Source organism: Ochotona curzoniae, unplaced genomic scaffold (genome assembly GCF_017591425.1).
Source record: "Ochotona curzoniae isolate NIBS_2020 unplaced genomic scaffold, NIBS_Ocur_1.0 contig_42, whole genome shotgun sequence".
NCBI lineage: Eukaryota > Metazoa > Chordata > Mammalia > Lagomorpha > Ochotonidae > Ochotona > Ochotona curzoniae.
The window spans coordinates 99548-127235 of NW_024466166.1; the positions used below are offsets into that span (position 1 = coordinate 99548).

Here is a 27688-nt window from a genome sequence, read left to right on the forward strand (position 1 = left end):
TGCTGTCTCAAAGTAGGGTCACATTGGTGGTCTACCCTTCATGATTTAAAATTTAGGGGAACACATTTATGTCCATAGTAGTTAGACAGGAGCCAGTGAACTGCTCTAAAGAAAGCCATCTCTGAAGTGGGTTAGTGTTATGATTATTCTTGACTTCATTGTGGAAAAACAGGTGCAGAGTAGAGTGCGGGGTAATGGTTAACTAAGTTTATACAGTGTCAGGCTCACCCACAGAGGTTCAGAGCACCAGCCACTTATGAGCCTTACTGTGGGGAGTACAGGGTTAGGCAACATTCCAAGGGATTGTAAAACATCCAACTCTGATGTCCAGTCTTCCAAAACTCTAGTCCATGCAAGGCTCTTGCATGTGAATGGGGGCAGGGGAGTCTTCTGCTGTATGGCTCTCTGGAATGTCTGCCAGGCATCCACACCAGCACGTACTTAAATCAATCGCACTGGAAAGTAACACTTGAGACTAAATGAAACATGGAATGATGCATTTCCAAAAAGAGAAACCTAATACCATTGTAACACAGTATTAGCTAATGCTGCTTATTTTCCTACATTATCTACTAAACTGACCCAATGATAAATCAATGAAGGTTTTCTGCTGTTTGACAAGTAACTATTATACTAAGACCTTCAAACTTATCATAGGTGTGTTTGTCAACACATGCAATGATATTGCCAGTTTAGTGAACTAGGGGTGATATTTACAAGACTAAAAAGAATTGGGCCAGTGTGGTAGCCTAGTGGCTAAAGTCCTTACCTTGAACATGCCAGGATCCCATGTGGATGCCAGTTCTAATCCTGGTGGCTCCACTTTCCATCCAGCTCCCTGCTTGAGGCCTGGGAAAGCAGTCAAGGATGGCCCAAGGCCTTGGGGCCCTGCACCTGTGTGGGAGACCTGGAGGAACCCCCTGGATCCTGGCTTTGGATCAGTGCAATTCCAGCCATTGTGGCCAATTGGGGAGTGAATCATTGGATAGAAGATCTTCCTCTTTGTTTCTCCTCCTCCCTGTATATCTGACTTTGCAAAAAAAAAAATAATAATAATAAATCTTTTAAAAAAAGATTAATATGACAATTTATATTGTAATTATTAGATTAAAAATTATATTCTTAATATTTTCAAAGCTTGGCCTGACTCAAGCAAAAGAAAACGTCACAAGGGACCCATCCTGCTCATCTCTCCCAGAGGAGCCCTGCCCTCCTTATCTGCATGCCTCAAAGGGCTCTTCTGAGTTTAGATGCCCCGAACATGCAACCTTGTATGATAACCAGCTTCTGCCACAGCAGCTTGGATGATCCAGACCATCTCTGTGGCTCCCACACACAGATTATGTGGGTCATTAATTGGAGACATATCATTGAATTTAATTTTCTTTTATCTAATATGTTCTACTTGCGGCATTTAGAGACATGTAAATTTGGAGAATAGGCAAGCACACATGAGAGAGTGGAAAGGACAGCGAGACCCTCTATCACCAGGTCACTCCCACCATGGACCCAGTGTCTCCAGGTCGAAGCTTGGTCAGGTCCAATCCAGGAGCAAGAAATCCCCATTGGGGCTCTCATGTAGGTATCAGGGGTTCAATCTCGAATATCTGTCACTGCCATTTCAGGGGTCTCATCGGGAAGTTGATCAGAAGCAGAGTGGCTGGTGTAGAAACTGGTGCTCTGTTAACAGGATGACAGCATTATAAGTGGTGGCTCAACCTGCTTTGTCTCTATGACACCCCTGATAAAAATATTTTAAAGAAAGATTCTCACAAAGATTCTCAAAGTGGCATAAAAGAGAGATAGCAAATAGAGACATATTTGAAGAAAATTCAGTATTCAATAAAGGCAGCAAGACTCAATGTTATTTGAACTTACCCCATCATGACCAGGTCAAAGGAAACCTGTAGTCTCGGTAATTGCAAGTGAGACCACAGGATTCCCCCTCCTGCTGACTGCCAGCAGAAGGTGACATCACTGCTTTTTCTGTCCTCAGTTCCCTGCGGCCAGAACCACGCTCTGGCTGAGTGGAGTGGAGGTTGGGCCCGGGGCCTGCAGGGGTGGTGAGGCTGTATATGAGCGTGAGGACACGTGGATCCCACCTTGTCCGTCTGCAGTTCCACTGTGGGTGACTGTATGGAAGCAGCACATTTGCAGTGACTTTGCATTGGAAGTATTAAAGGCATTAGGAAGAAGTCCACAGAGGACTGGGCTTTTTTTTTTTTTTTTAATAAACATTATTTTAAAATTTGTTTGTATTTGAAAGCATTATGGGAAAAGAAACAAAGATGGAGAGGGATCTGCCATCTGCTGGTTCATTCACAAATGTCCTCATTAGCTGAAGGAGGGCTGGCCCTAGTTAGGAGCATGGAGCTTCTCCTGGCCCTCCCACGTGGGTAGAGGGGCCTGAGGACTTAGACCATCCTTTACTGCTTTCCCAAGCTATTAGGGGCATGGATTGTAAGTGGAGCAGCTGGGACTCGAGCCGGCACCCATATCGGATGCCAGCACTGCAGGTGCTTAGCTACTGACCGCTGGTCCTGTCTTTTTGTATGTTTTTGTTGTAGAGGCAAGGACAAAGAGCATGGAGAGCGAGTACTCATAAGCTGGTTCACTACTCAAATTCTTGTAACATAATGGACTAAGTTACTCCTGGCAGCTAATGAGGCAAGTGTGGTAACACAGCAGGTTAGCAAGTGATTTAGATACCAGTATTTTGTTTAAAGAGTGCCAGATCAGGATTTGGCTACTTCTAATTAGCAGCTTCTTGCTGATGTTTCTGGATAGATAGCAAAAGCCTACTTGAGTTTTTTTTTTTTAATTTATTTATTTTTACTGAAAAGTCAGATATACAGAGAGAAGAGACAGAGAGGAAGGTCTTCCATCCAATGATTCACTCCCCAAGTGACTGCAATGGCTGGTGCCATGCCAGTCTGAAGCCAGGCTGAACTTGCTCCTTCCATGTCTCCCACACAGGTGCAGGTTCCCAAGGCTTTGGGCCATCCTCAGCTGCTTTCCCAGGCCACAAGCAGGGAGCTGGATGGGAAGTAGGGCTGCCAGGATTAGAACCGGCGCCCATATGGGATTCTGGCATGTTCAAGGAGAGGCCTAGCTGCTAGGCCACTGCACCAGACCCCCTAGTTAAATTTTTAACTATCCATATGGGAGCAAGCATGGATGAAATTCCTCATTTCTAGCTTTGAATGGGCTTAGCTTGGCTCTTGTAAGTGTGTGAGGAGCATGAACCACTAGATATAAGTTCTTTTTGCATTGTAAATAAATGAAATAATTGTTAATAGTTGGAAGCTATGTCTTAAGCTAAGTATCCAACATAGCTGAACGTGTCTACTTGAACTTCATATTTCAGTGATGCTCCAAGTGGGCTTGTGCAGTCAGCTATAATTGAATCTGGCATGATGGTTGCATCTCAGCCAGGCACTCTGGGTTGTGTTCTGCAAACCAGAAACTAAATCACTATGGCAACAGTTTTCAGAAGTTAAAAGTATTTGAAAATTGGTGGTGGTGATGATCAGAATTGAAAAAAATGAGTTAAATTTACAAATTTTCTGGTGACTTCTATTTATATCATTTTTGACATTATAAAAGGATACAATGACTTATTTCAAAATTTCAAGTGATAGGTTATATTTTAATATCTAACTCCAGTTGAAATTAAATGTGATTTCCTGTATAAGCTATGTTGTGTATTTATATGTTGATGTGAGTGTAACAGTAAGGGATGGCCACACATAAATTACATGAATTACAATGATTGTTCCAGAGCTAAGAGCTTTTGGAGAAAGGTGACATTAATGTGCATGTCTTTCTAAGAATGGGATTATAAAATGAATTAATTTGTTAAAGGCACATGGCAATGTTTTTCATAGTAATGAATCAAAAAGACTAACCTTGGGCCTGGCATTGTGGTACAGTGTGTTAGATCACTGCTGGTCATACTGCATAGAATATTGCAGTGCCAGATTGATTCCTGGCTGCTCCTTATTCAGATTCCTGCTAATGTGCTTGGGAAGGCAGTGGAATTTGGCCCAGAGATTTGGATCCTTGCCCTCCATGTGGATGAAGGTAGAATTAATTGCTTCCTGGTCCATTGATCTTGTCTCTGCTTCTGTACCAGTACCAGTTCCAGGCTGTATTGATTCCACTGCCCTGCAGTGTGTCTTGATCTGGAATTGTGATTTCAGCTTCATTTTGTTATTCCAGATAGCTTTGACTATGTGTGGTCTTCTCTGTTTCCAGATGGATTTTTGTATGATCTTTTCTAGCTCTGAGAAGAATGTTTTCAGAATTTTGATTCATATCACCCTCAATTTGTATATTACTTTCAGTACTATGGATTTTTTAAAAGATTTATTTATTTAGTATATATTTTTTATTGTTATAATTTTTTACATAGTTGACAAGGGAACAAAGGGTCAAGGCCTGCAGGAAAGTTGGTAAGACCATTGTTTCCATATTATTATTATTCTTTTCTGTATCTGGGGTAAGGGAGGAATTACCCCAGATAAGGGAGAAGCCCCACCCAGTCTCCAACCCATGCCAGTTCCCCGATGTGGAGCACGCTCTGAGGGTCCAACTCAGGTGGTCTCGATAGTTCACAAGTTCTGAATTGCTGCCAATCTCACCCTTCCAAACATAGTGAAATCTCTACAGAATGCACTGGCTTATATAGTTCACCTTAGAATCTCCGTTTGCACAGATTTTCACTGCCAACACCTGGCTGGGAGAGTAGATCAATTAGTTCCTTCCTCTGTTGTGGTACTAGGTGTCATCTGCAGGTTCTGATGGACTGCTGTATCCTCCCTGTGTACCTGGATATGCTGTCCACTGTGTCATCTGAGCCTCTGAGGAGGCTTAGCTTTGACACATGCACTCCATGTTCAGACCATGTAACCTGCACTTCTCTTCATGTTGGGATTCTGAGATCAGCAATTCAGTTGGGGGATTCCCAAAGAAACTTCATCCTAGGTGATCCCAGACTGGATTCTTGTGTGTGCATGCCAATGCATGGTTTGGCACAGTTTTTCACCCTAATCAGCTTACACAATTGTTGGGTCAGTTCTGTTTACAGCCCTGTTTTTCACTGGAACCAATGGGTGTTAAAGTCCAGATTGAATCTGCCCAGCACACACTGGCCCTCACATAAACCAGTGGGAGCTGCAGCCTATTTGGAGTGACCCACATTAACACCCACCAGGCCTTCCCATTGCTCTGCATCCCAGGCTTGCCCATATGTACCACCGACTTGTCCCATCTGTCCCACATTCCATTCAGCTCTCATACATGTCAGTGGGCATTGAAGGCTAGTTCAACCCAACCAGGCCCGCCATCCAGCCCACACATAGGCTGACAGGTGCCGTTCTGACTATCCACTGCTGCCCCAGTCCTGGCTTTCATGCTCTCCAGTGGGAGTGATAACCCAGAGGGAGGTACCCATTGTTTCCCTACTGGGCCACTCCTACTTCTGGATCATGCACTTTCCAGGTGGTACTGCAGTTGAGTTTAATAGAGTTTGCCCCCACTGCCAACCTCTGCCAGCTGATGCTGTGGGAAAGGCCAGCCAACCCTCACCAACTCCTATTTATGCTTGCCCCAATAGGAACAGTCAGCCCAGCCTGGCTTTTCCCTGATCTAGCTCACTTGTGGTCCACGTATGTTGTAGCCCAGGCTGGTCTGGTCTGTGCCACTCCAACTCACACTCTCCAGTGGGATTGGCTGTTCAGGAGGGGAGCCCTCCACATTGCCCCTCCCAGCTTTGCCTCTTCCCTCCCTGGTTCTCGTGTGTGCTGGATGGGTGCTGCGGTCCAGTCTGCCTATCCCCCCCTTGCCTTGGCATTTGCCAGTGCATGTTGTAGCTTGGCCTGCCTGGCCCACCCCCAATTTCCGCTGATGCTGGTGAGGGTTACAGCCTAGCCCTGCCCAGCCGGCCACAATCCCAGCTGTAATGTGAACTGGTATGTGTTGCAACTAAACCTGTCCCGGCCCACAGTCTGTTGTGGTACCTAGATTCATCAGCGGGTGATGGGTACTGGTTCAACCTGGTCTGCAAATGTATGTCGGTGGGTAATATTATCTGGTCTGGGTTGCTCCCTGTTGTGGTTGTTGTGCTCACCTGCAGAGACTGTGTCCTGACAGAGAAGTTTCCCAAGCTTCTCCATCAGAACCTCTCCCAGTGCCAGGTCTTGCACATAGTGGTGGTTCCATGGGCCAGCACTACTTAGTTCACCTCCTGTCCTGGCAGGAACGGTGGACATTTCCTGAATGGCCTTCAATCCATTCCAGTTCTTACTGTTGGATGTTTCAGCCCAGCCAAGGTTCATCCATGACCAGACACAGCTCATGGATGACTCAGTAGGGACAGAGACCTGGTCTAGTCCCTCTTACCCCTACTCTGGTTCTCACGAGCACCAGATGGTACTGGAGTCTAGCCTGGCTCAGTGCACCCAAGTCCCAGTCCACACTTGTGCTATTGGATACTGCAGCCATATCCAGATCGTAACACAGCCCCCACTTGTGTCCCCACACTCACCAGTGGGAGCCACAACCCAGCCAGTGTGTCCACCTAGGTTCCCAACCAGGCTTGTTCCCAGCCATAGATCGTGTGCATGTCAGTGGTTGCTCTGATCCAGCTTGGCATAGCCCCTCACCTGTCTTGTCATTTTCCTTAGATGCTGTGACCTAGCATTCCTGATTCATGCAGACCAGTTGGTGTAAGAACCTAGCTTGGCATGACCTGTGCTCCATCCTGATTTCTGTTCTTGCTTGTGAGCTAAGGTTTGCTTGGTCCTGCCTAGTGTGCCCCCTTCCGTAACCAACTCACACATTAGCCATCTGTCAGAGTTACCTTTACCCAGCTTTCTTGACCCCCAGGCCTGGGCCGTGTGATCATCAGTAAGAGTTGTAACCCACTAGGGGAGTTTCCCAAGTTTCCCCACTTGACTCACTCCCACCAAATCTCATACATGGTAGTGGGTGTTAGGCCAGTGCCCAACGTAGTCTGCCCTTCCATCTTGGTCTTGCATGAGTTGGTTAGCTTTGCAGCCCAGCCCACCCCACATCCTATTTTAGGATGCACATTTGGGTGCTGCTGCAACTGCTCAGACTGTTATTGGATCCGTTAGCTGTGAGTGATTGCAAGTTCCATGGTCACACCTAGCTCAGTCCATCACCACCCCAAGTCTTGAGCTAACCAGTGGGACTTGTATTTCCACAGGGCTTGGCCCATACATTCCCCACAGAATCTACCCCTGGACCTGGTTCTCTTGTGTGCTGGTTAGTGTCATGGCCCTGCCAAATGTGACCCTTCCCTTGATCCGACATTCTGTTGGGTACTAGGATCTAGTCCTGCTAGACAGGCCTCCAGCCTTAGCTTTCACATGGACTGGCATGTAGTGGTCAGCATTGTTTGGTGATAGCAAGTTCTACACAGGACTCACAAGTAGGCTGGTGTATCAGTCTGACCCATACAGATTGTCTGATCTCTTCCCTCTAAACCCCCAGGTCTCAGTACCCTTGCTGACTTTCAAGGAAAAGTTACTCTGTCATTGGGCGTCCATCCGGAGTGATTCCTCACCCAGACGCACAGTGGCCTTATTCATGGACATATCTAGGTAGCAATCCCAACCCTCAAGGCCCCAGAGCTCACCGCTGGGCAGCCAGCAGGTGGGGCCTGGTGTGAAATGACACTCCGGCTGCCCAGGCCTGCTCATCACATGATCGAGGTGACTGTAGTCAGGGCCCCAAGCATGGAGGCCAACCCGGCCTGGGTGTTCCCAGCAGCCAAAGTTCTCTCTACCAAGATCCCAAGGCATACCCCTCAAAAAATATTTTTTTTTAAACTGGAAAGTCTGATATACAGAGAGGAGAGACAGAAAGGAAGATCTGTCACATGATTCAATCCCCAGGTAGCCACAATGGCCAGAACTGAGCTTATCCAAAACCAGGAGCCTGGAGCCTCTCCTGGATCTCCCACTCAGATGCAAGTCCCAAAGGCTTTGGGCCATCCTCTACTGCTTTCCCTGGCCACAAACAGGGAGCTGGATGGGAAATGGGCCATAGGGATTCGAAATGGTGCCCATATGGGATCCTGGCATGTACAAGGCAAGGACTTTGGCCACTAATCTACTGTACCTGGCCCAGTTCTATGGATATCTTAATGATCTTGATCTTGCAGATCAAGGAAAGGATAAATTTCTCCATCTTTCAGTGTCTTCCTCCGTTTCTTCTTTAAATGTTTTGTAATTTTCATTGTAGAGATCTTCCACATCTTTAGTTAGGTTAATCAATTCCAAGGTATTTAAGGTTCCTCTCCGCTGTTTTAAATGGGGCTGTACTTACAAGTTCACTCTCAGCCATGGGTTTTGTATATACTAGGGTAATTCATTTATGTTCATTAATATTGTATCCTGTTGCCATGCCATACTCTCCCACAAGCTTCAATACTCTATAGTCTTATGTTTCTGCTATGTACAGACTCCTATCATCTGTGTACACTGATAATTTGACTTTTTCATTTCCAGTTTAGAACTCCTTTAATTTGTTTTTCTTGCCTAATAGCTCTGGCCAGGATTTCTAATACTATATGGAGTAGAAGTATTGAAAATGGCCAGCCTGGTCTAGATCCATATCTTAGCAGAAAAGCTTTCAGCCTTTCTCCATGTAGTGTGATGCTGACATGGGGCTTTCATTCATTGTTTTGATTATGTTACACAATGTTCTTTCCAGGCAATATCTTGCTTAAGGTTTTAGCATGAAGTTGTATTGGATTTTATCAGATGCCTTCTCTACATTGACTGAGATGGCAATATGGTCTTCACTCTTCAATTTGTTCATGTGGTGATTTGTTGTAAATCAGAATGCAGAGTTTTCAACCTTTCAAGAAAAAAATATTGAATTTGTTATGGAGCAAGGTGGCAGCTATCTTGCAGATAGTGCACCAAGGGGAAGGCAAAACAGAGTTTTTATAGTCAAAGTGAATATACAAACAGTCATGTTATGTGAACAACATCAGAGTGGTCATCTGTTAATTCTATTGCAATGACATCTCAGGCAAAGTGAGTTACTGAAGTTAGCAGACAATTACATTTTATAAGCTGGTCCTGACTTGGTAATCTAGTGGCTAAATTCCTTGCCCTGTATATGCTGAAACCCTATATATGCTCCAGTTATAATTTTGGTGACTCCACTTCCCATCCCTGCTTGTGGCCTGGGAAAGCAATTGAGGATGGTCCAAAGTCTTGACCTTGTCACCTTTGTGGGAGAATTGGAAGAAGCTCCAGGCTCCTGGCTTTAGGTCAGCTCAGCTCCGGACATTGTGGCCACTTAGTGAGTGAATCAGTGGATGGAAGATCTTTCCTCTGTCCCTCCTTCTCTCTGTAAATCTGACTTTCCAGTAAAAATAAGTAAATCTTAAAAAAAAAAAAAAACAGCAAAAACTATTAAATAAGCCAGAGGCTCTTCCAAGAGTCTCACCTGAACTGGCACCTTTGTAGAGTTCATGGTTGGTCCTGTTGTTATCTCTTCTAGCTGATCATTTGAAATATAATATGTTGAACCACCTTGTGATTGTGTGCAGTTAACCTGAATATTGACAAACTTTTCCTGACTACATATAGATAGCAAAAAACATACAAAAAAGCATAAATGATTAACGTAATCCTCTTCCTCAGAACTTATGGTTATTAAGAGACTAAGAGTCAAAACATCCTTATCTATATCTTTCAATAACTGATTGCCAGATTATGAGACTTAATTAGGTTTGAAAAGCTGTCATAATAGTAGATTGAAGCTCCTTTATTTGAGATGACATATTACCATGATCAGTCAAATGTCTTTTAATCTGTTCCCAGTCAAGGCACAGGAGTCATTCATACAGTGGAATAATTCCAGTCACATCTTAGGGATAGTTGCTGGTTAATGAATTTTATTTGGTCTCCCAGCCTAACAGTTGATTTCAAACTGGCTCTCTCAGCATATAATTGATTATCAGTTTGTCTCTGGGTAAACCCATAAGTCTTCTGAATCTTTTTGCCAATTTTGCACAAAACATAGAGTCTGGACTCCTTAATGCAAGGCTACTCCAGTCACAGCTGCAGCAATAGTGATTGCAATGATCTGCCTTATGGCTGCAATTAACATTCCTATAAACAGAGTAGCCTGTTTTTTAAGCACTTGAATCAAGGTATGAAGAATGAACACAGATGCTGACTCTTCCCATTCTCTTTCTAGTCTAACAAGTATCCTCTACCCCACATGAGCCCTGAGAAAGTATATAGTTTCCCAGGGGGAAATTTACAGTATTTGTGGGTAACATATACAAAGAACAATTCATGCATGACAGACAATTCACAGATTGATTCCAATGTATAGACCCCACCATCAACACAAAGGGTAGGCTAACACAAGCTTGAGTATAAACAGTTAAATTTTTGTAAATGGGGCCCAGCAGCATGGCCTAGCGGCTAAAGTCCTCACCTTGAATGCCCTGGGATCCCATATGGGCACCGGTTCTAATCCCGGCAGCTCCACTTCCCATCCACAGCTCCCTGCTTTTGGCCTGGGAAAGCAGGGAACCTGCACCTGTGTTGGAGACCCGGAAGAAGTTCCTGGATCCTGGCTTCGGATCGGCATAGCATCGGCCGTTGCGCTCACTTGGGGAGTGAATCATCGGACAGAAGATCTTCCTCTGTGTCTCTCCTCCTCTCTGTATATCTGACTTTCCAATAAATAAATAAATCTTTAAAAACATTTTAGTAAATGACACTGATAGGTTTCCAGTTTAGTTGAAAACAGTCTATCCAAACCGCCATGGGTTCCAGAGCATTGACGAATTTCCAAATGTGGTTCTGATGGAAGTATCCAGGAATATAAGGGGAAAGAGCAGCCATGCCACCTCCATGCCAAACAATAGAATCAAATGATCTAACATGAATCTCAATGGTTTCGTTAATCTGATTCAATCACAATAAACTTCCATTGAGCTAGCTATGGGCAGAGCCCACAGGGCTTTGATCTATGACATTTTCATAGGAAATATTAAACATCCTCCTTATTTCTGGTCCCACACAAGATACCCAAAATAGCCATGATACAATGGAATCATAAACTAGCATGTGACAGTTATGCCTGATAGCCCTGTGTATTAACTATGGACTCAAGAAAAGCTACACCAGCTTTGTTTCCCTATGATCTTGTTGATTTTATTTTTTAGTGCATTAAGTTAAGCCCTGTGTTCTGGTTAAATCAGTGAGAATGTGACCCTATGCAAATGGGAGTCCCTTCTGACCATAACCCGTATTTATATTTAACTGTATCCCTTCTTCCTTTATTAGAGTGCCCTTGTCATCAAAAGGCTCAGAAATCCAAGTGGAATCATTGACGTATACCAGAACACTTGAATCCCACCATGTGACAGAGCAATTTAGTGGGGAATGAGGAATGTAGGTCCAGTAAGTGTGATTACTACCCCAGCTTACAGCTGAAGCAGAGGACAGAGTGTGATGGCAACCATGGCTAGGAACAATGTCTCTGGAGACATTTTCCCCTAACATTGCATCATGTTGGTTGCTTCATGTGAGAGCTTCTAAAGTTGACCCCATGTCAGCAGTTTGGCAGTTGTCACAGTGATAAATGGCGCCTTGGCTGTCAGCTACATCCTGTGAAGTTCCTGTTTTTAAGGAAGATCCATTTTCTTCAGGGACAGGAATGTTTCCATGAGAACTGCTGCACTTCTGAAGCCAGATGAGCAACAGAGAAACCTGCAGTTCTTCAGAGGATCAATCAGGGAATCCTGTGGGGACAAGAGCAGAACCTCTGCCCAGGGACAGTAGTGTTCCGGTCAGTTAGTTGTCTTACCAAGGCAGTGATTTAGAGAATATTTGTTAACAGGAGTATTAAAGTCTTCCCGAGTGAAATTTTTAAAATTAAGTGTTAAAAATGCTAGGCATAAAGTGTCTCAGGGGGATATCACCCCTTTTATTTTTATTTTTAAGTTATTTTTTACCAGTTGACTTTTTTTAGGGTGTGATGTGACGTGTACATTTAGTAATTTATTATGATTTTTATGAATTTTTATAAAATTTTTATTTGACATTCTTTACATAGTTAATTAGGGTAAGAAGGTTCAAGGGCTACATGAAAGTGGATAATACTAGTATGTTTTCCATATTGTTACCTTCATGTTTAAAGGGGGTTATTTAAGGGAGAAGGCCCACCCATTTTCCCACCCTCCCCAGATCCCGGATGTAGGGCATGCGCTGAGGTTCTTGCTCAAGTGGTTTTGATATTGCAACAGTTATGAATCGTTGTCAATCTTGCCACTCCAAGCACTATGAGGGCTTTGAAAAATCCACTGATTGACATAGTCCATCATAGCTGAGATGGTTGGTTGACCCGTTCTGTCTTCTCTCTTTTCTTCGTTAGGGTTTTGAGTCCAGCATTTAGATTAGGAAGATCTCCAAAGAAACTTCTTGTATGTGCTAACAAGTACAGGGCCCGGCACCGTCCATCGCTCCAATCAGCTGGTGGTTGCAGTTGCTGGGTTGGTTCTGTTTTCACTCCCGACTTCCACTGGAACCAATGGGTGTTGCAGTCCAGCCTAGTTCTGCCCAGCACATACTTGGCCCTCACATAAACCAGCGGGAGCTGCAGCCTAGGTTGGAGCGACCCACAATAACCCCCACCAGGCCCACCCCCTACCCTGGTTTGCCAGTAAGTGTAGCAGTAATCCAGTCTGTCCCACACCCCATTCCACCCCAGCCGCTATCTTAGTTATCTTAGTTTTATGTCCTGTGGAAGTGGTAACCCAAGAGGGATGAGCCCACTATTTCCCTCCCAGGCCTCTCCCACTCCCAGATTCCAGTTGATGCTGCATCTAAGCCCAAACAACCCTCGCCCACTTTAATTTTGTTTGCACCAGTAGGAATAATCCACCCAGCCCGGCTTTTCCCTGATCTGGTCCGCACGAAGCCCACAGGTGTGGTAGCTCTGCCTAGTCTGGTCTGCCCCCATCCCAGCCCATGCTCTCCTGCGGAAGTAGCTGTCCTGCAAAGGAACCCTCCCTTATTCCCCTGCCGGCTCTGCCCACTTCCTTTCTTGTTCTCAGGCTGGTAGGGCGCTGCGGTCCCTTCCGGTACAGGCCACCTCACCTCAGCATTCCATAATGTGCACTAGTCTTTGTTGCGACCAACCCTAGGTCGACCCACACTGGTGCCTGGATTTGCCAGTGGATGATGTGGACAGATTCAGCCTGGTCTTGCCCCCACGTCAGCCAATTGTATGCCAGTGGGTAGCTTTCCATGGCCTTTTCTGGGCTGTTTCCTATCATGTTTCTTGCGTTTACCTGCCGGGTCTGTGTCCTGCCAGAGGAGTTGCCCAGGCTCCTCCATCAGAACCTCTCCCAATGCCAGGTTTCACGCTTACCAGTGGGTCCATGAGCCAACCTTACTCAGTCCACCTCCTGTAATAACAGGAACTGTGGCTTTTCCTGACTGGCCTTCCACCCAATCTGGTTCTTGCTGTTGGATGTTCCAGCCCAGCCATGGTTTGTCTATACCCACATATGGCTCACACATGGCTCAGTAGGGGTTTGAGACCCTGCCTAGTCCATCCCACATCTGCCCTGGTCCTCCAGAACACCAGGGGGAGTCGGGGTCCGGCCCGGTTCGGTGCATCCAATCCCAGTCCACACTTGTGCCAAGGGAGACTACAACTGTTTCCAGATCAGAACGCAGCTCCCCTTCCAGGCCATGTGCCTCTTGGTGGGAACCTCAGCCCAGCTAGGGTTGTCCCCTTTGCTCCCCAACTGGGTCTGTTCCCAGCCATAGATCACTTGCCTGCCAATGGATGCTCTGACTCAGCTTGGCACAGCTCCTCACCTGTCCCGACCTCTGCCTTAGACACTGTGGCTTAGCGTCCCTGGCTCCAACAGACCAGCAGGTACAAGAACCTAGCTCGGCAAGACCTCTGCTCCCTCCTGGTTTCTAGTTTTACTTGTGGGCTAAGGTTTGTTCAGTCGTGCCTAATCTACTCTGTTCCATTACCAGTTGACACATTGGCCAACTGTTGGAGCTACTTTTGCAGGACAGGCCCCAAGCCCTAGCTTCTGCATGACTGCTATTTGGTGCTCAGAATTATTAGTGACTGAAAGTTTTGCTAAGGAAGAGTTACTGCCTGTTTCAGGTCCAAGAAGCACAATGGGTTCAACCTGGAGCGAATTAAGCAGCAACTCAAAGAACCAAATCCCCAGAGCTCCCCAGCCGGGCGGCCAGCAGGCAGAGCCTGGCACCAAATGGCGCACTGGCCGCCCGGGGACAGCTCAGCACATGGCGGCTGTGCCCATGGCGGCTGTCCGGGATCCAGGCATGAGACGCCCCGTCCTGAGACCCACCAGCTGCCAGGCGGCTGCTGGAGGTTTAAATAACCCAGGCCCAAGGTCGCGCCCCTCCCAAATCCCATTCACCGCCCCATGAGGGCGGCGGGTGGGTCCCGGGCCTGCCCAGTCCCGGAGGCCTCCCCCTCGGTCTACTCACCCCGAAGGAAGCGGCCCCCGGAACCAGCAGGCCCGGGGACAGCTCAGCACATGGCGGCTGTGCCCATGGCGGCTGTCCGGGATCCAGGCATGAGACGCCCCGTCCTGAGACCCACCAGCTGCCAGGCGGCTGCTGGAGGTTTAAATAACCCAGGCCCAAGGTCGCGCCCCTCCCAAATCCCATTCACCGCCCCATGAGGGCGGCGGGTGGGTCCCGGGCCTGCCCAGTCCCGGAGGCCTCCCCCTCGGTCTACTCACCCCGAAGGAAGCGGCCCCCGGAACCAGCAGGCCCGGGGACAGCTCAGCACATGGCGGCTGTGCCCATGGCGGCTGTCCGGGATCCAGGCATGAGACGCCCCGTCCTGAGACCCACCAGCTGCCAGGCGGCTGCTGGAGGTTTAAATAACCCAGGCCCAAGGTCGCGCCCCTCCCAAATCCCATTCACCGCCCCATGAGGGCGGCGGGTGGGTCCCGGGCCTGCCCAGTCCCGGAGGCCTCCCCCTCGGTCTACTCACCCCGAAGGAAGCGGCCCCCGGAACCAGCAGGCCCGGGGACAGCTCAGCACATGGCGGCTGTGCCCATGGCGGCTGTCCGGGATCCAGGCATGAGACGCCCCGTCCTGAGACCCACCAGCTGCCAGGCGGCTGCTGGAGGTTTAAATAACCCAGGCCCAAGGTCGCGCCCCTCCCAAATCCCATTCACCGCCCCATGAGGGCGGCGGGTGGGTCCCGGGCCTGCCCAGTCCCGGAGGCCTCCCCCTCGGTCTACTCACCCCGAAGGAAGCGGCCCCCGGAACCAGCAGGCCCGGGGACAGCTCAGCACATGGCGGCTGTGCCCATGGCGGCTGTCCGGGATCCAGGCATGAGACGCCCCGTCCTGAGACCCACCAGCTGCCAGGAGGCTGCTGGAGGTTTAAATAACCCAGGCCCAAGGTCGCGCCCCTCCCAAATCCCATTCACCGCCCCATGAGGGCGGCGGGTGGGTCCCGAGCCTGCCCAGTCCCGGAGGCCTCCCCCTCAGTCTACTCACCCCGAAGGAAGCGGCCCCCGGAACCAGCAGGCCCGGGGACAGCTCAGCACATGGCGGCTGTGCCCATGGCGGCTGTCCGGGATCCAGGCATGAGACGCCCCGTCCTGAGACCCACCAGCTGCCAGGAGGCTGCTGGAGGTTTAAATAACCCAGGCCCAAGGTCGCGCCCCTCCCAAATCCCATTCACCGCCCCATGAGGGCGGCGGGTGGGTCCCGAGCCTGCCCAGTCCCGGAGGCCTCCCCCTCGGTCTACTCACCCCGAAGGAAGCGGCCCCCGGAACCAGCAGGCCCGGGGACAGCTCAGCACATGGCGGCTGTGCCCATGGCGGCTGTCCGGGATCCAGGCATGAGACGCCCCGTCCTGAGACCCACCAGCTGCCAGGAGGCTGCTGGAGGTTTAAATAACCCAGGCCCAAGGTCGCGCCCCTCCCAAATCCCATTCACCGCCCCATGAGGGCGGCGGGTGGGTCCCGAGCCTGCCCAGTCCCGGAGGCCTCCCCCTCGGTCTACTCACCCCGAAGGAAGCGGCCCCCGGAACCAGCAGGCCCGGGGACAGCTCAGCACATGGCGGCTGTGCCCATGGCGGCTGTCCGGGATCCAGGCATGAGACGCCCCGTCCTGAGACCCACCAGCTGCCAGGAGGCTGCTGGAGGTTTAAATAACCCAGGCCCAAGGTCGCGCCCCTCCCAAATCCCATTCACCGCCCCATGAGGGCGGCGGGTGGGTCCCGAGCCTGCCCAGTCCCGGAGGCCTCCCCCTCAGTCTACTCACCCCGAAGGAAGCGGCCCCCGGAACCAGCAGGCCCGGGGACAGCTCAGCACATGGCGGCTGTGCCCATGGCGGCTGTCCGGGATCCAGGCATGAGACGCCCCGTCCTGAGACCCACCAGCTGCCAGGAGGCTGCTGGAGGTTTAAATAACCCAGGCCCAAGGTCGCGCCCCTCCCAAATCCCATTCACCGCCCCATGAGGGCGGCGGGTGGGTCCCGAGCCTGCCCAGTCCCGGAGGCCTCCCCCTCAGTCTACTCACCCCGAAGGAAGCGGCCCCCGGAACCAGCAGGCCCGGGGACAGCTCAGCACATGGCGGCTGTGCCCATGGCGGCTGTCCGGGATCCAGGCATGAGACGCCCCGTCCTGAGACCCACCAGCTGCCAGGAGGCTGCTGGAGGTTTAAATAACCCAGGCCCAAGGTCGCGCCCCTCCCAAATCCCATTCACCGCCCCATGAGGGCGGCGGGTGGGTCCCGGCCTGCCCAGTCCCGGAGGCCTCCCCCTCAGTCTACTCACCCCGAAGGAAGCGGCCCCCGGAACCAGCAGGCCCGGGGACAGCTCAGCACATGGCGGCTGTGCCCATGGCGGCTGTCCGGGATCCAGGCATGAGACGCCCCGTGCTTGTAATGTATAGTATGGATTACTCTAAGATAGTTTGAGATTTTTGCTTAGTATATGTAGGTTTGTTGTTTGTGTTAATAGTTGAGGGAATTTTTACAATAGGAAAATAGGTGAAAAGGAAAGATTTAATAGTTAAAGTTCATTTATAACTCATAGGTTGTGTCTAGAGAAATTTACAGATGCTGTGAGGTAATGTCCACGAGGAGATAATTGTTACCTGTTCTTTTATATGTGTTCAGGCATTACTACAGAATGATTCATTATTTCTATAGTGTTTGGAGATCCTGAGAGGCTTTAGTTTAGAGTTTTAAGAGAGCATAGAGGAAAAATGAAGAAAAAGTGTGAGTCATTAGGTTGTTTATTCTAAGGAACAATATTAAGTGAAAACTATTAAATAATAGTTTTAGAAAACATTTACCCAAAAATTTGATGTTTGCTATAAATTTAAGAGTACAAGTTAATACTTAAACTGAATTTTACATTATGGACACTAATCAGAAAATAACATGAGTAACTTGTTAGATTGCTGAACTTGAGCATAAATGCACTAATGACTTAAAATATTTTAAAAACAGTTTTTATTAAACATTTAAACTGTATGAACCAGAAATAATTTGTGCTGACTTTGTGATTTTTATTTAGAACAGAACGATAAATTAATTTTAGCATCAGTTTAAGATCTTTAGATTTATGTTTGTTTTTAGTAACATGAGTTTATTGATTTTTTTAAAGATGACATAGATATAGATAGAGTCAGATTTTAAACAGTTGTGTCTGGAACCACAAAACTTGTTAATGAATGAGACAGCTGTTTGTTCTCTTAGCTTTGTCCAATTTATACTTAACTGTACCAAGATGACTTAGGAAACATAACATCTCTTTTTTTTAAAAAAAAATTTTTTTTGTTATGGAAAACTCCAAAAATCGGTTCACATTAGATGAAAGGTATAATTTTTTGAAACATATAGTATTTTTTGACCAGTAAGCACAGACCGTAATGTGTGTTAACAATTTAAAATATTTCTAAAATAATTCTGACTGGAAAGGAGTGGCATAAAACTAAAATTTATCATGAAGCTATTTTTTATTTAATCTCAAGGAGTGCAGAGGCCAAGCAGCGTTATTGTAAAGCAACACCCTTTTTTGGTTTTGTAAAATACACGGTAGAGGACTGTAAGAATAGAATTTGGATTAGCAGTTGTTATCTCTCCACCACACCTGTAGAATTCAACAGTTTTAGCAGAAACATAGACATCAAGATAGACAAGTGACTGCCACACCCAAACAATTCAGAATCCTGATGGGCCATAACAACATATGGAGCCTGACAAAGCTGTGTGGCATGCAGCCTTCCTGAGTGCAAGATGAGTACTCAGAAGAGGAACAGATCAGGTCATGAGATACATGTGTGTGGTTAAAGGTCAGTGCAAATCCTGTGAGCCTGGAACCTGGAATCACCTGCCAGGGCTGTGTTAATCACCACAGTATACCCTCTCCCCTACTATTGCAGCTGTTTTTGGAGCTCAAAATGACCACTACCCTCTGACTAGGGTCCCCAAAATGTTAGGTCGTGTAAGGGAGGTCATGTCAGATGAGTATAGGATGGACTAAGAAGTCTATTTACCAATGGCAGTAACCACTAGAAATTAATAAGTGAAAAGACACCATGATAATTCAATTTGAATTGACTCTGAGATGAAAAAATGATCATTACTGTGAAATATATCCATTCAACATAAGACCTAAAGTTTATGTTTCTCAGTAATGCAGATTATCCTAAGATATATGCATTGAACAACCTAGATACATTTACAAAACTGTAGACATTGATCTTTTTCTGACTTTTCGGTCTACATTTTACTAAAAGGCTTCATCTGTTCCGAAACTCTTGAAAATATACAAAATTGAATTATGCTTCTGTAATTTTTTAGACAAAGGGGATGTTTAAACTAGATGAGAGAGAAAATATGCAGTATGGGTTTGATTCAAGCTCAGCCACTGAAGGATGCTGTTATCCACCTATAAGGCCTTGGTTTATCTCTTTGGTTTCAAAATGTTGGTAAAATAAATCTCCAGATTTCCAGCAAGATCCCTGGATTGTGTGCATTTTTTTTTTTTTTTTTTTACTATGGGACAGGTGAATTTATGGGGTTTTATGGTGTCCTCTCAGAAAATGAGGTATGCTGTATGGTGTACCGTCTCAGTTTCTTTGAGTTTACAGAGCTTTATGTAAAACTTAGTTAACAAGGGCTGAGGTGTTTATGATGGCTGTTAGAGTATGGATTAAGATCTTCCTTCCTTCCTTAAAAAAAAAATATTTGTGTTTCTGAAATTCAGAGTTAGAGAGAGAGTGATCAATATTCTATCAACTGGTTTAGTTCCCAAATGGCTCTAATGTTCAGAGCTCGGTCAGGCCATTGCCAGGTACTAGGAGTTTCTTCTGTTTCTCCTTCTCCCTCTCAGGTGCAGCCTCCAAGTACTGGGCTGCTTTCCCACATGCACTAAGAGGGAGCTGGGTTAGAACTGGAGAAGCTAAGGACTTCAGGTAGCACCAATGTTGAATCCTGGCATTACAGGCAGAGCTTTTATCTGCTTATCCACAGCAATAACACAAATCCTGTTTCCTTTCTAACACAGTTATTCATGCCAAAGGAAGCAATAAGCTTTATCAAATGGAATTCGCTTTAAATAGTGCTTTACTGCCCAAACTCTCTAGTGCTTCATGCTTCACAGTAGAGGCAAGGGAAACCTGAAGAGGTGAGGAACCTTCCTTGCATTGCCTGAACAACCTTTTTTCCCTTTCAGATTGATCAGATTAGAGCAATGCTACATCACCTCATTTTTAGGCTTATAATGAATGGATGATATTAGAAATTTTGTAAGAATATGTGAGTCAAGAGGGCATCTAATACGAATGGAGGGCAGAACAAATTGGACAGCTCTCCCGGACCAAGATCTGGGAGGATCAAAACTCTAAAGTGGACTATGTGAGATAATGGGTCTTGGAAGGATTTCCTCAACCTTGGAACAATGAAGAAAAGGAGATTGCAGGCAGTTCTTTTATCCCCTTTCTCCCATTCCATGAACCTCCTCACCCTAATTGGTGGTACGCATGGGCATGCACCCCTCTCAAGTATGTGAATATCATCAAAAGTGAAATGAATTTATTTTAAAAATATATATGTGTCCATTGAGCAGGATAGACAAGGGCCTAGAAAAATAATTGAAATGTTCTTGATGTTATTCTCAGTGAAGGGATTAGCTTTCATATCGGAGAATCTGCATCACTCCCCAGCACGTTTCCAGTGCTTTATGCTACCCTCATTATTTCCAGAAATGGTTCTCATATTTGGAGATAATATTAATGCCTCATGTGTCCTGATAGCTGTCAAGGCATAGCAGTTGTTAAACTTTTGTACAAAAAAAGAAATTTTCTGCTGACATTTGAAAGTGCTTTTGTCTTTTTCAGTTTTTTAGATGGTGGATGATTTTATTTAATATGTTTCATCTAATTTCTGTACTTTTCAAATACTTTCATATATATATATTTTTATAATGCTGACACAATTAATTACATGGGATTTAAATTTAATACTTATCGTCTAATTTCTGTGTTTTCCAAATACATACATACACACACACATATATATATCTATGTACATATGCAATAATATTATTTTTAATGAATGGGTTCTTTTTTTTTTTTTATTGGAAAGGTGGATATACAGAGAGGAGAGACAGAGAGGAAGATCTTCCGTCCGATGATTCACTCCCCAAGTGAGCGCAACGGCCGATGCTATGCCAATCCAAAGCCAGGAGCCTTTTCCAGGTCTCCCATGCAGGTGCAGGGTCCCAAAGCTTTGGGCTGTCCTCGACTGCTTTCCCGGGCCACAGGCAGGGAGCTGGAAGGGAAGCGGCGCCCACATGGGATCCTGGGCATGCAAGGCAAGACCTTAACCACTGCGCCACCGTGCCGGGTCCAATAATATTATTTTTAATGCTTACATAGCTCATTATATGGGAGGAGTCGACGATTAGGGGCAAGAGGTTGAGACCATTATTTCCACATTTTATTTTTTCTTCTTCCTGATTCTGAAAGGGAAAGATAAGGGGAGAAGCCACACCCAGCCTCCTAGCCACCTCAGTGCCCCGGGTAGGAAAACAGCCATCCCACCATCTCAGGGTCTCTGATGTAGAGCATGTTCTGAGGGTTCTGTTGAAATTGTTTCAGTAGTTCTGACCTGCTGTCAATCCCATAGATTCAAAGATGAAGAAATATTTTCAAGGTCCATGGCTGACATAGTCTCTCTTAGTCTCCATTCACCTAGAAATTTGCTATCAAGCTTAAGTTGAGGTAGTTAACCAATTTGTTCTACCCTTCTTCCTCTGTTATGGCTTGCAGATGCCATATGTCTCCAGATGTCCTTGCAGGCTGCAATGGACTACCACAACCTCCATACATATGCAGAACTGAGGAAACCCAGTTCTGACAAATGCACCCCACTGTCAGATCAGAGGTCCTGCCATTCTTCCCGTAGTTGGAGTTATGAGTCCAATGATTAAGTTGGGGGGACCCTCAAAGAAATCTTATCTAAGGCGATCTTATGTGTGCCTCTAGTACAGGGTCAAGCTCATTCTGTCATCCACATCAGCCTACACACACACTCACTGATAGTTGCAACTGCTAGATCAGATCTATTTACAGCCTCTTCTCTCATGCAAACCAATGGATGCTGTGGCTCAGCTCAACCCTGCCCACTACACACTTGGCTATCATATACATAATGGGAGCTGTGGTTCAGTCACAACAATCTCCAAGAGCCCTGACTGGGCTGTCTCCCAACCCTGGTTCCTGTGCTTCCAGTATGTACAGTGGATTGGTCTAGTCTATTCCACATCTTATTCAACTCTTATACACATCATTTGGCATTGAAGCCTAACTCAATCCTGCTGACTCTATCCTCCATCCTTCACTAATGCCAACAAGTGCCACCACCTGGCTAGCCAGGTCCACACCCAATCTTGGTTGTCATGCTCACCAGTGGGGGTTGCAGCCTATCAGGGAAGTTCCCACAGTTTCCCTACTGGACTCTCTCCTGACCTTGGATTTTGAACTCCCCAGGTGGTTCTGTACTATAGCTTGACAGGGCTAGCCTTCAGTCCCAGCACTTGCCAGTTGATGCTGTGGAAAAGCCAATCCAACCTGTACTTACTATGCACCAGTGGATGCAGTTAACATAGCCTGGCTCTCTAGCCCAGTTCACATGCAGGCCAACACTAGTTGTAGCCTTGCATGACCTTGTCTACCCCCAGTCTCAGCTCTCACAGGAATACTGACCCAGCAAAGCTCCCCTAGTAGGCTCACACCTGTCCCCCACTCCCATGTATCTCACATGTGCTGGTAGTACTGTAGTCCCTTCTGGCATGGCCCTTCTAACCTTGGCATATGCCAGTGGATGCTATAGCTTGGCCTGGCCTGGTCTTCCCCCAGTTGCATCCCATGCTGATGGGTGCTACATATGCCCAACCCCAGCCCCCAGTCCTTGTCCTAATGTAAACTGGCCCATGCTGTGGCCTGAACTGGCCCGTCCTGTACTCTATTCTGATTCTCAAATCTGCCAGTGGGTATTATTAACTGGCCCAAGCTGGCTCACCCTCAGACCTAAGCTACACATATGCTGGCAGGCAGTGTAAACTGGCCTGGTCTGGACTACTGGACGTAGGCAGTTGAAGGCAGCATTTTGCCAGAAAAAATAAATTTGCAGAGATTTGTTGTTTTATTTTATTTTACAAAGTATAAATTTTAATAAAATAAAATAAGAAAATAAAAATAGTTCTATCTATTTTATTAGACTAAAAGATGAAAATAGGAAAATAATTGATGGTAACAAAATATCTTCAAACTTATTCTATATTTTATTAAATCTGATGAATATATTCTCTATATTCTTTCTTTTTTTGTAAATTTAGTCTTTTTTCCCCCTCTACTTTATATTTTTAAGTTTATGGTACAATTGCATAACCACATGAGTTGATCTGGCTGCTGCTCTGATCAAATGCTATAGATGTAGCAAAAGGATATAATGTTTCAATTTTATTTGTGTTTGGACAACAGCATGGAAACAAAAATTGACATATGCTTATGTAGAGATTTTCCATTTGTTTTTTAAATGAAGTTTGATAACTTCTCCTTCCCCCTCCAAAATAAGTTAGGATATTTCTCTTTTCTGTATAGAAGATTATAAGAGCAGAGAATCTGTTTTACATGATAATGGGAACTTCTGGTGCAAAGATTTTTTTATAATCCACTTACAATTTAATACTCCCTTTAAAAATCAGCAAATTTAACATTTCATATTTACCATCCCTTTTTCTACCTGCATATTTGCATTTGATTTGAGGGATAGATTTTTCTTTCTTTTTTTTTTTTTTTTATTACTTTGCATCATGAGACACAGTTTTACAGGCACTGGGATTCCCCCCTCCCCTCCCCAAAATGCGCTCCCCCCACCCCCATGGTGGATTCTTCCATCTTGTTGCATTACCACAGATCAAATTCAGTTGAGATTTTTTTTCCTTGCAAGCATCTACAAAACATAGAGTCCAGCATCTTATTGTGCAGATAAGTTCAACAGTTTCATGGGAAGACAGTCTCTGGTCTGAAGGTACAGCCGAACGAGCATCGGAGAGATAGATTTTTCAAAGTAGTATCCTTAATATAAACACAGCAAATTTCAAACCAGATTCTTCCCCAAAAGCTACATGCCAAGCATGTTCCTGCAGCATGCACAGCTTGTCGCCGAGTGCCCAGTTTTCCACTTTCTCTCTCTGTTCGATAATTGTAGCCAAGTATCATCTCCTTTCACACATTTCTACCCTAAAATTCATAGTTCAGCAGGATCTGTTGCTTATACCATTCTCTGTAGTAAGCTGTTACAATTCTTTCTTTAGTTTATGAACTGAAAATTGTCAACAAAACTCAAATCTTCTCAAATCTACCATGCTAAAATTATCCAAAAGTCTATTATTGCTTGGGGAAGGAGTAAGCTTGATTTCTTCACTTCTGGAGTAGTGGATCTCACTGGGGAACTGAGAAATAAAGCAATAAAGTTGTGGGAAATGGCTCTGAAGCATGAACGGTACAAAGCATCTGACTGAATCCAGGCGTGGGTGTAGGCTGTCCTTCAATAGAGACCTGTGATCTTGCTCTGTGGCCAGCATCTGGGAGTTTGGATTAGGGAGTGGAACAGTGCTCCAGGATGACCAAATAAGCATGTAGATGGGGATCTGGAAGGTGAGGCAGCAGGGCCATTAATTTCTAGAAGGCAATTGATTTTTTTAGGACACAATCTTGAGTGAAGGGGAATCAGAAAACATCCAGGAGACAGATTTTCAAGTTGATGTAAGGGGACAGTCCTGAAGCCAGTGGGTAGCAGGGCTGTTGACAGTTCTTCTGGGAGTCTTTTTTTTTTTTTTTAAAGAAAATTATTTCCATATTGTTTTCTTCATGTATCTGAGGTTAAGGGGGGTTTTAAGGGAGAAGCTCCACCCAGTCTCCCATCCACCTCAGGTCCCTGATGTTGAGCATGATCTGAGGGTCTTGCTCAAATGGTTTTGATAGTTCAACAGTTATGAATTGCTGCCAATCTTGCCATTCTAACCGCGATGAGGTCATTGAAGAATCCACTGATTGATATAGTCCATCTTAGAGTCTCCGTTTGCCCAGCTTTTCACTGCCAACATATGTCTGAGGTGGTTGACTGACTTATTCTGTCCTTTGTCTTTTCGTGGTTAGAGTTCTGAGTTCGGCAGTTTGATTGGGGAGCTACCCAGAGACTTTGTCTGAGGTGTTCCCAGACAAGATTCTTGTATGTACTAGCAAGTACAGGACCCGGCACAGTCCACTACCCTAATCAGCTGGTGGTTGCAATTTCTGGGTCGGTTCTGTTTCCAGCCCTGTCTTCCACTTGAAACAATGGGTGTTGCAGTCCATCCTGGTTCTGCCTAGCACACACTCAGCCCTCACATAAACCTGTCTGAGCTGCAGCCTAGTTTGAGAGAACCACAATAACACTCACCAGACCCACCCCTATCCTGGTTTGCCAGTATGTGTTACAGACTAGTCCAATCTGTCCCACATCCCCTTCTGCTCTCCTACATGTAAATGGGTATTAAAACCTAGTTCAACCCAACGAGCCCAACTATCCAGCCCACGTATATGCTAGCACCTGCCTTTCTGTCTAGCCACCCCAGCCCTGTCCTAGTTTTTGTGCTTTCCAGTGGGGGTGATAACCCAAGAAGGAGGAGCCCAGTATTTCCCTTCTAGGCCACTTCCACTCCCAGATCATGGACTCTCCAGGTGGTTCTGCAGTTTAACTTGACAGAATTAGCCCCCTGTGCCAGCACCTACCAGTTGGTACTGCGGCAAAGCCCAACCAACTCTCACCCACTCTAATGTATGCTTGCATCAGTAGGAACAGTCAGCCTGGACTGGCTTTTCAGTAGTGTATGTGCTGCTGAAGTGAGCATCCAGCCTCACTTTTCCCTGATCCTGCTCACATGAGGTGCATAGGCCCTGCCTAGACTGGTCTCCCTCTCATCCTAGTTCACGTTCTCCAGTGGGAGTAGCGATCCAGCAGGGGAGCACCTCCATATTCCCCCTACTGGCTCTGCCACCCCCCTTCCAGATTCTCACATATGCTGGTTGGGCGCTACAGTCACTTCTGGTACAGACACCCTCACATTGGCATTCCATAATGTGCACTGGTTTTTGTTGTGACCAAACCTGGCTCAACCCACACTCTGTTCTGGTGCTCGGATTTGCCAGTGAATGATGTGAACTGATTCAGCCTGATCTGTCCCAAACCCATGCCAAATATATGCCAGTGGGAAACTTTCCATGGCCTGTTTTGGGTTGTTTTCTTCCATGCTTCTTGCACTTACCTGCAGGGTTTATGTCCTGCCAGAGGAGTTGCCCAGGCTCTTCCATCAGAACCTCTCCCAGTGTCAAATTTTGCACATATTAGTGGGTCCCTGGACCAGTCCTACTCAGTTTACCTGCTGCCCTAGCAGGAACAGTGGCTTTTCCTGACTCGCCTTCAACCCAATCTGGTTTTTACTGTTGGATGTTTTAGCCCAGCCATGGCTTGTCCATACCCACATATAGCTCACCTAGCCTAGTCCATCCCACATCTACCCTGGTTTTCCAGAGCACCAGATGGTGTTGGTGTCTAGCCTAGCTTGGTGCATCCAGTCCCAGTCCACACTTGTGCTAAATGAGACTATAACCATATCCTGATCAGAACACAATCCCCATTCCAGCCCTGTGCTCCTTGGTGGGAACATCAACCCAGCCAGGGTTTTGCCTTAGCTCCCCAACTGGGCTTGTTCCCAGCCATAGGTCACATGCATGTCAGTGGTTGCTCTGACTGAGCTTAGCACTGCCCCTGACCTGTCCTGGCCTTTTCCTTACACACTGTGGCTTAGCATCCCTGAATCACACAGACCAGTAGGTCCAAGAGCCTAGCTCGGCATGACCTGTGCTCCATCTTGATTTTTAATTTTGCTTGTGGGCTAAGGTTTGCTGAGTCATACACGGTCCACCCCATTCTATTGCCATCTCATACATTGACCAGCCATTGGAGCTACTTTGCCTAGCTTGTTCAATCCTCCAGGTCTGGATCATGTGTATAGTAGCAGGAGCTATGACTTGCTAGAGGAATTTCCCAAGTTCCTCCACTTGATCCACTCCCAGACCCAGTTCTCATGCATATCATTGGGTTTTAGGCCAGGGTCCTGCATAGTCTGGCCTTCTTTTTGACCTTGAATGAGCTGGTGAATGTTGCAGCCTGGCCCACCCCACACCCTAATCAGGATGCACATTTGGGTGCTGCTGCCTTGACCAGTCCAGGCTGTTGTGGGTTCCTTTACCTGTGAGTGATGGCAGGCTCCTTGGTCACACCTGGTTTAGTTCATCACCTCTTCAACCCTTGAGCTAACTAGTGAGGCTAGTATTTCCATGGGGTTTGGCCCACACACCCCCAAGAAAATCTACCCCCAGATATGGTTCTTGAGTACGCTACTTAATTTTATGGCCCTGAATAATATGACTCATTTCCTGATCCATCATCATGTCAGGTAATAGGATATTATACTGCTAAACAAGCCCGGATTCTTAGGTTTTGCATGGACTGGTGTTTGATGATTACAATTACTACATAGTATTTTAAGGAATTTGTGTATCAGTCTTATCCATAAAGATTATTTGGTTCCTCTCCTCCAACCTACTAGGTCTCAAAGGGAAAGTTACTCTGTTGTTGGGATTCTTTAGGATTGATTGACATCCCAGAGGTACAGTGGGTTTGACATTGAGACCTAAGAAGCAATTCAGAGCCAAAATTACCAGAGCAGGCAGCTGTCCAGCCAGCAGGTGGAGCTTGGCGCTGAATGGCACACTGGCTGCCAGGGACAGGTCACCACTCGGGGCTCCGAGTATGGATATGATCCTGGCCTGGCACCCAGAAACAGCCAAAATGCTCCTGGAAGTGTAAATCCCCAGGTCCCAAGCTCGCCCCCTCCACAATCCCATCCATCACTCCATGATGGCGGTGGCAGGTGGGGCCTGGGTCCCCCCAGCCCTTCAAACTTCCCTCTTTGGTGTATTCACCTTGAAGGGAGCAGTCTCTGGAGTTAGGGCAGCCCCAGGACAGGTCACTGCATGAATGT

General features: G+C 46.5%; 1 long non-coding RNA gene across 1 annotated transcript; it reads left to right on the plus strand.

Moving 5' to 3' along the window:
• The first annotated feature begins 5141 nt into the window (after nucleotides 1–5141).
• Nucleotides 5142–25076, plus strand: LOC121159464. Its single transcript, XR_005884380.1, has 3 exons — nucleotides 5142–5191; nucleotides 11876–11878; nucleotides 25024–25076. It is a non-coding gene; the product is annotated as an uncharacterized LOC121159464 (long non-coding RNA).
• Nucleotides 25077–27688: the final 2612 nt, after the last annotated feature.